Source organism: Mytilus californianus, unplaced genomic scaffold (genome assembly GCF_021869535.1).
Source record: "Mytilus californianus isolate M0D057914Y unplaced genomic scaffold, xbMytCali1.0.p SCAF_11, whole genome shotgun sequence".
Lineage (NCBI taxonomy): Eukaryota > Metazoa > Mollusca > Bivalvia > Mytilida > Mytilidae > Mytilus > Mytilus californianus.
Genome location: NW_026262593.1, coordinates 17,334,612 through 17,343,761, shown reverse-complemented (window position 1 = coordinate 17,343,761; position 9,150 = coordinate 17,334,612). Strand labels below are relative to the sequence as shown.

General features: G+C 31.6%; 1 long non-coding RNA gene across 1 annotated transcript; it reads right to left on the bottom strand.

The window, feature by feature from the left end:
• Positions 1–337: 337 nt before the first annotated feature.
• On the bottom strand, positions 338–6,739 carry LOC127719691 (uncharacterized). Its single transcript, XR_007990452.1, has 4 exons — positions 6,677–6,739; positions 2,589–2,684; positions 1,034–1,229; positions 338–437 (listed from the first exon to the last, which is right to left on the bottom strand). It is a non-coding gene; the product is annotated as an uncharacterized LOC127719691 (long non-coding RNA).
• Positions 6,740–9,150: the final 2,411 nt, after the last annotated feature.

The following is a 9,150-nucleotide window of genomic DNA, read 5'->3' as shown; positions in this document are numbered from 1 at the left end:
GTCATCTACCGAATTGTATTTATCACTGGGTTTGTACTTACATGAGCAACACGAATGGTCCCATATGTGAGGCAGGATCTGTGTATTCTTTGGGAACACCTGAGGTCACCTCCGGTTTTTGATGGGGTTCGTGTTGCTCAGTCTTTAGTTTTTTTTATTTTGTGGTTTGTATGGTGTTGTTTGTTTTTTGGTCTTTTTCTTTATTTGTCATGGCATTGTCAGTTTATTTTCGACTTATGCGTTTGAATATCCCTTTGGTATCTTTTATTCTCTCTTTTACAAATGGATAACTCTTTGCAATTAGTAGCATTGATGTTTATACTTTAATAAACACCTATATTGTGTGATCATCTTTAATATGAAATAAAAATCATATAGTTTTTACAATACGTCGTTCGTTCCTCAATTTTCCAAACTTTTCAAGTATGTCAGCATTTCTGAAAAAGAAAATGTTAAATGTGAGGTAAAAGTTATTCAAACTCTCTGTTTTCTCTCTCTCTCTGAACAAAATAATCTCAGAAATGATACAATAGGCATAGGTATTACTATATATATTTATATAGACATAGTCGGAGACTTTCTGAGGTATCATTTGTCAGGACTAATTGAAAAATGTTTTTAAATAATAAATCAGATGTATAAATAGATACTCCATATTTACATCTATGTAAAGTGTACATTCTTCCAAAGTTTGGTGACTTGATACATTCTGTACTAACATTCTTTTAAAGTCGCGTGGAAGAGATTCGTTTTTTTATGAACTTCATGTGTTACACAAATTTTCTTCTTTGCATATTTTTTTTATTATGATAATAATGATAAAAGGATATAATGGATACATATCACTGAGACAGCAAACAAACGACACAAGTCAAAAGGTCAACGGTCTTCAACAATAGACAATTGTCTATACAAAATGTCAAAATTTTAGCAAATCCGAATTTAACACTAAAGTATTAGCAGTATGGGAGATACCTGATACAAAAAGACTTAAATTCTACAACTTTTTGTGTGTCATAGATCGATAAATTACCTGTTTTGCTCAACTCGCGATCATTATTGGTATCACATAGTCGAACAGTCTCTCTCGCCTTCTCTATTGGTGTCGAACCGTCTTTCGGTTTTGTATATAGAGCCAACTCTGAAGCAGATAAAAGGCCATTCCTATTATCATCAGCTATCACATACAAATAGTTGAGTGTATTTTCATGACTTCTTCTCATGAGGAGCTGTATAAATAATACAAATACAAATGTGATAATTTTTAATTATATGAAAAACACATAAAATAATAAGAATAAAAAGCAAACATTAATTTTGAAAACATTTATATCGATTTATTCTGGAAAAATTAGGTCAAAATTTATTTTCGGTGGTGCCAATATTTTAAATTGATTTTGACAGATTTGGTCAGTTCAAAAGACAATTTCTTATATGCTTTATGTAAACCAATTTGCAACCAAGGATGGTAAAATCTCAAGAAACACACTTTGTATGTTCGTACTTGAAACTCAGGAGAAATATGTAATTCTGATATAAATTTTCCATCGTCTCTAATATGAAACTAAAATCTACAACCCTCATTCTATCAAATTGCCTTCATTGTTGTAGTAACGAACAGTCGTGTAGCCTCGATTCCATAGCAAATCACAAAACCAGTAGAAGAGCATTGGCATTAGAATTCTAGAAAACTACATTCTATTAGGACTCATTGTCTTAAAATTGCTGGTTTAACAGTTCTCGAGAAATATATTTTTCAGAATAACACTCAATGAAATTGGCGCCCGAAGGAATATCCACACCCGTTTAAACAGTTCCTAGAACACCACTCGTGTTTAAGCTCGCACAAATGCTCATCGCAGAAGACCTTTTTTATAATATGTGTATCATTCCTGCGTTTGTATTTCATTAATATTTTGTTTAATCGACAACGCTTATCTTATGTTCGTTTGAACTTTTCAAAGAATATAACGTTTCAATATAACAAACATGTTATGAAGACAAAATTACAATGAAAGCTGCAAATATAATGTATTGAACTTACAACATGAACTAAGTATCTACTTAGTCGATAATAACAAACAAAAACGACTATAAATTTGATATGATTGACAATGTATATTTTTACGACTGTTGCAACCGTTCAAAACGAAAAATCTTGAGGACGGATCTGCTCTCGCTGACAAAACTCACACAGAACTCCTTTTTTATCTAGCAATTCAGTAATTCAGATATATATTCTACTATTCTTCAACATGACATATATCAAAGAATCAGAAATATCTAGAAAGAGTAATCGCACTAAAACTACTAGCAAATATGTTGAAGGTACGTTTTGTGCTTATAAATCTGTTAGTTTTCATTATATTTTTTGCCCAACTGTCAGTTTTTGTTATGGTACAGATCGATTGCTTGTTTTCTGTGTGTTATTAAACGATCTATCTTTTGAGTATATAATTATTTACCCATCTGACAGTTTTTGGCACAATGTATGTTACTGATTGATTGCTCGTTTTTGGTGTGTTACTTTCCGATCTGTTAGTTGTCAATATGTGACTGATCGGTCGTGTTTTCTGTATGCTACTTACCGATCTTTTATTTTCCGGTATGTTCCCCAAAATATCTTCCAGTAGGCAGTGTCCTACTATCACAAGTGTCGTCAAAACTAGAAGTGTTTTCATTTTCTGAAAATATAAGTTGGAAGAATATAGACAGGAAGGTAATCATTATTAGAGATATTTGGGCTTGGAGTGTACATAAGGGAGGTAATCCTTATTAGAGATATTGGGGCTCGGAGTGTACATAAGGGAAGTAATCTTTATTAGAGATATTGGGGCTTGGAGTGTACATAAGGGAGGTAATCCTTATTAGAGATATTGGGGCTTGGAGTGTACAGAAGGGATGTAATCCTTATCAGAGATATTGGGGCTTGGGGACACAGTGTCGTATGAACATTATGTTTTATGTTGACGGAATTATCATAAGGCGCATTGTATATAATTTTAAATAAGAGACAGGCCTCCATTTTCAAGCTTGTATATGACCAACGAGTTGGAAGGTGTGATTTTATTTGGTAAACTTGTTCATGCACTGTATGAAAATTATATATGTTAGTTCAATGGGGGCGTATTTTCATATATTAATATCAATAAAAGGTAATGTGGGTTATTCGTCAATGAGACAGCAACCTTAGAACACAAATTTAAAAAATACATCTAGAGGGCACAATACAGTGTACAGGTGTCTATACAAAACGTCAAGCTCTAAATCGTCCAAGTATATAAGTGTCTATAGAAGTTGTGAATAAATTAAAGTGAATCAAATTAAGATCTTTCAACATTCTGCTCAAGGTCGGTGGTTCTTTCTGTGTACTATGGCTTTCCCGTTTTGTAGCGGTGGAGGGGTTCCTTATAACGTTGAAAGATAAATCAACATTTGGTAAAAAAAATGGCTGGATAACTAAGTGGCAATAAAAAAAAAATAATTTGAAAGACAAGCAGCATTTGGTCAAAATCGGCTAGATAACAGAATGGCAATTAAAACAAAAGTTTACCCGTCTTGGCAATTAAAAACAAGTTTACTCGTATTGGTAATTAAAATTGTTTTTACCCGTGTTTATATAAAATAAAGTTTACATGTATTTCTTTACTTTTTAACAGTTCAACGGACGCTAATTATAAGTGGTAGTAATATTTCATACTGACTTGTTTTTTTAACATGTGACCAAATTATTAATAAGTGAAGATAGCTCAAAACTGAAATTTTTATAGATTTCGAAACATTTTGAGTATGTTAGTGTCCATTAGATACATATTATTTCATCTTTGTTTAAGAGAGGCGAAGGATACCAAAGGGAAATTCAAGCTCATAAGCCAAAAATAAACTGACAACGCCTGGGGCTAAAATAAGAAAAAAGACCAACAGACAAACAGACAAACAACAGTACACAAAACATAACATAGAAAGCTAAAGACTGAGCAACACGAACCCCACCAAAAACTGGGGTGATCTCAGGTGCTCCGGAAGGGTAAGCAGATACTGCTCCACATGTGGCACCCGTCGTGTTGCTCATGCGAGTACAAACACGGTGATAAGATGTCGATTTTACAAGACCATGTAAAATTTTCAATATTGTTTTTGAAACTTTCGTCAACAGTTTATGAAGACAATTTCGATATCATTGGAATGTGTAAAATTGTTGAAACATGTTCTGAAAAAATATTATTTGGACTCTTTCATATTCAAATACTAGTTGGTTTAAACAGCTGTCTAAATTATACACTGTGAGTATGATATGTTTTATTAGTGAAACTTGGTCCTGTATGTTTCCTTGTTGAACCATCGACTGCCACAGTATAAACTTATGCTCTAAGAATATGTTTAAGCGCTCGCTGTTTTGATGATAGCAAATGAAGTGATTCTTATTAAAGCAACTGTTATTGAAAGCATATAAAAATTCTTAATCAGGAAAAAAAGACAATAGTATCATCACTTTATACAAAGGTAACTAAACAAAAATAGGAACTTACGATTCAAAGTTATTTTGTTGTTTTAACTGAATCTTATCTTTAATTCTACTAATTAATTGTTCTTTTGATTCGTTTGAGTTATATCGACATTGACAATAAATTGTTAATTATTTTACTCTCATATGATTCTAAAGTTGACTAAAACAGCCAAATATGTGTCAGTTACTAACAACGGTGTACGAAGGTACATGGTGACAGTTACTAACAACGGTGTACGAAGGTACATGGTGTCAGTTACTAAGGGACCGGTCAATATTTATTTGGGGGTTGGGACCGGTGCAATTCATATTTCTCCCTTCAAAAAATCTATGTCCTACCCTCTGAATATACCAAAAAAAGTTTCTGTCCTATATGAAATATCTACTAAATAAGTATATGTCCTATCTAATCTATGAATAAATCAAACAGACTTTAACTTCATTTTTATCAGATTAACATAGATCACATATAGTACTCTTTGAATTTGTCTGGAATTTTAACTGATCTCTTCCTTGAAGAAGGCAAAAAAGATTCCTTTTCAATTTCACTTTCACTTTCACTGCCACTACTACTACTATTACTACTGTATTCATCATTAGTATTATTATCATCATTGTCATTATCACTGTCAGAACTGTCATAGGCTCTTATTACAAGGTCATCTTCTTCATCACTTTGGATTTGTTCATTATACAGAGTTTTGTAAAATCTAGTCAGTTGAAAATGAATTAGATGTGCTATTATTATGAAACTTTTATTTTGTAACAATCTCCTGCATCTACATATCAACCTGTGTTGCCGAAGGCGACAGCAGGTCTAGAAGTCAGGTCACTCATTCTGTCTGTCAGTCCATCTGTCCATCCGTTGCAAATAGCTTGTCATAGCAACTGCTCTGAAATTACTACACATATACTCTTGAAACTTGGTATGTAGCAAAAACATTATATGTACTTTTGTATACTAAAATATTTTTTTATCATCAAATTTTTATGGAAGTTATGCCCCTTTGAATTTTCCTGTATTAGCAGAAATGCGATGTTGTCCTGACATTGATTGGTCTCACTTGTTTATCATATGCCTGTATTTTGAACATTATTATTTTTGCATATCACATGGAACACATAATATTACTGTTATTATTACTCTGAATGTTCATGGGCAGAGATGATGTTGAATTAATATGCCAATTATCCGCCCACACATACATGTATTCATTGTGATTTTATATTTAAACCGCCCATGTTATATTAAAATCGATATAACACCCTGAATGTGGATATAACCCATTTGATATTACGATGGATATTATTTGATTCCTATTTATTCCTTATAAAAATATGTCAAAACAGTAGAACTGCAATTCTAATGGAAGATTCTTACACGAAGAGTAATACTCTACAATAGTTTATGAACAATTTGTATTATCTTTTTTTTTTTTAATATATATTTTTTTTCTGTCTTTTGACTTTGTTTTTTTCTTAATTTTCTAGTCAGAATGTTCTATTGTTAAATAGTTTTCCTTAATTTTAAAGATGTATATTTTATTTAATCCTACCTTTATTTAATGATTTGCAATTGGTTAATTTGTACCACGCTGATGGCAGTATATCATATCACTTATTAAAAGCTCCATCAATGTTCTCTTTTTACATTTGTTTATTGTTGTTTATTTTGTTCTTATTAATTTTATGGGTTTTTTTTGTTATTATTTATTTTTTATACATGTTTATTTTTTTCAACCTTTTTAAAATCATTATATGATTGTTCTATATTAAAACATAATATTAATGTCTAGACTTGAAATTGTATTTCCATTGTTGTTACTTGTTTGTTCATCAATTAATCTTGTTTATTTTGCTGTAATTAAATTTGTTTAGCCTATTTTCTACATTCATACATATGCCATAAAAATATTTCTGTCCTATCAGTGCTGAAAACTAAAAAAGTAGAAGTCCTATCAAAAATTAAGTTAAACAAAATGTGTGTCCTACTGCGTTTTGCACCGATCCCAACCCCCAATAAATATTGACCGGTCCCTAACAACGGTGTACGAAGGTACATAGTGTCAGTTTTAATATTTGCTTTATTTCATTTTTCAAAGATAATGAAAATAAAAATAACGGCAATCAAAGCTAACGTGTATATGATAAAAATGAAAAAGTAAATACCTTGTACGAATTTTGAACTGTCTGTAGATCTTTGATGTTGGTGTGTCACTTTTCCTCTGTTATGGATACCAGGTACCACAAGTTTATATATGGTTGAAACAGCGGAGGAAGATGGAATTGGACTATCATTATATTTAATAAAGGGGAAAATTACATTTAAATGACCTTTTCTGTAAAATGTCATTAATCCAAAATTTGAAAACTAATGTTATAATTTGTGACATTAACCCAAATATAAATATAAAAGTTCATATACAGGTGAAACAGTGGAGGGAGATAGAAGTGGACTATCATTATATCTAATAAAGGGAAAAATTACTTTTAAATGACTCTTTCTGTAAAATGCCATTCATCTAAAATGTGAAAATTTATGTTATAATTGGTGACTTCATCATAAATTGACAGCACTCAATTTTTTTATGAGCAATTCCTTGACATTATTGTACTTAACAAAGGTTGGCATGGTTAAGAGGAAACTTTGCTGTTCAAAATTGGAAAAAAAAAATGCTGTTTAACTAATTCCAGGATATTAAATGCCGAGATCGTACCTAGCAATGAAAAGAACCAATAGCATGAAATTAAAATCCAGTCATTTAAAAATACACCGCTCTTCCAAAACACCCAGTTTTTCATTATAACCGTTTTTACGTTTTCAAGGCAGAATAGTCATCTCAAACACGCCCGAATATAAAAAGGTGCACTTGACATTCTCTTTTTGATTCAATTATTGCCCATTTTTTTTTAATTTTTTCCCAAAAAACTGTCCCCGGGGCAGAGATGCGAATTAATGCTTTAGAAAGATCAATCCATTATCTTTCTGTGGACTTTTGTTTTGGCGGAATTTATGTTTATGCACAAAAAAGATCCACTTGGATTTGAACCTGCCACAATCGACTGTTTTAAGAAAATTTGTCTATAATTTAAAGTTTACAAATATCTCGAAGCTCCATACTATAATTCAAATAAAAACACATATATAAGGTGCATAAAATCCTAAATTATGCACCTTTATTAAACTTTTAAAGCTCATAGAAACAGATGTAAACAATTCAAATATACCATTTTTGCTCTTTTACCTTCTCTAACAAAGAGTTCGATTTCTTTTGTTTAATTTCAACTGGATTTCCCCCTGGTATTATACTTTACGACAGTCAATTACAGTACTACTGGACAGAACGTATATCATGCAGTGAGATGAAAGTTAAAGGGGGCGTCAAAACTAAAAACACCAGGAACGTTCAAAGCCGAAAATCTGAAAGCCTAGGATGTATAAGAACCACAACAGTTGAAGAGCTATATGACCAAAAAGGACCTCAAAATAATAGCTAAATTCATCTGAGGTCAACTTTACCTTAGGGAGTTGAAACCTTAGATTCTTTATCATTTATCAATTTATAAACAAACAATTTTAGAAGGTTTGCTATACATCATGTCAGTACCGAAGTACTGACTACTGAGCAAGTGATACCCTCGGGGACTCTTAGTCCAAATGTTGACATAAAATAAAATCCCATTTGGTACACTTGTTTATTTCATATACCAAGAATTATTGAAACAGGTTTTCATTGGTTATAAACATTTCCCCAATGTCTGAAATTGAATGAAACTTTTTATATTATCAAAAGGTTAAAGGTCAAGAAAAAGAGATAACTTTTGAATACAAAATGGATGAATTTTGTATGCAGTATTCATGTAGCTTTAACCAATATATTCTTTTTTGTTGAATACTACTTTATGGTCCAAAGCTGTGCTGTTGAACTATTATTTCCATACTATTATAACACAATAAAATACAAGTTAGTTTTGATAAACTTCTGAATTGAGTTTAATTAATTGAAAAGTGTACGGAAGGTAAAGATAAATGCATAAACAAAATTTATATAAAGAATAGAAAATGTGGTATGATTGCTAATGAGACACCTTTCATCAGAATTCAGATGAATTAGATATTATTAGTTACATAGTGTGCTAGTGACCTAACACGGTATATATGGGGTCAGTAAATTCCATATGGGGTAAGACCCCATATATACCGTATTAGGTCACTAGCACACTATGTAACGAATTTATCTTACCGACTATCTTAACGTGTGAAATTTAGACTAGTGACCTATCAAAATGAGCAAGTCTTCAATACCGTTAGCATTAAGAAACAACTTCCATTGATCCTACAAAAATAGATGCCAACAATAACAACTTGTTAGGTTTAAATGTGTTTTATGAATTTATTTCAATCTTCATCATCAATTTCGTCGTCTGTTGAAACCTTTAAGATTTTTTCTCAGTACCGTTTTGTTTTTATAAAGGGACGTAACACCACCACTAACCGTGTATGAAATAAGCCCCGCCTTCCTACTAACCTAATATGGAATATACACGGTCTCCACGCGGACGCTTTTAACCAATTATATTCCTAGAAATGTATAGGAGGTAAGACAAAAGCAATTATAGACTACCGTATGGCTTTCAACAAT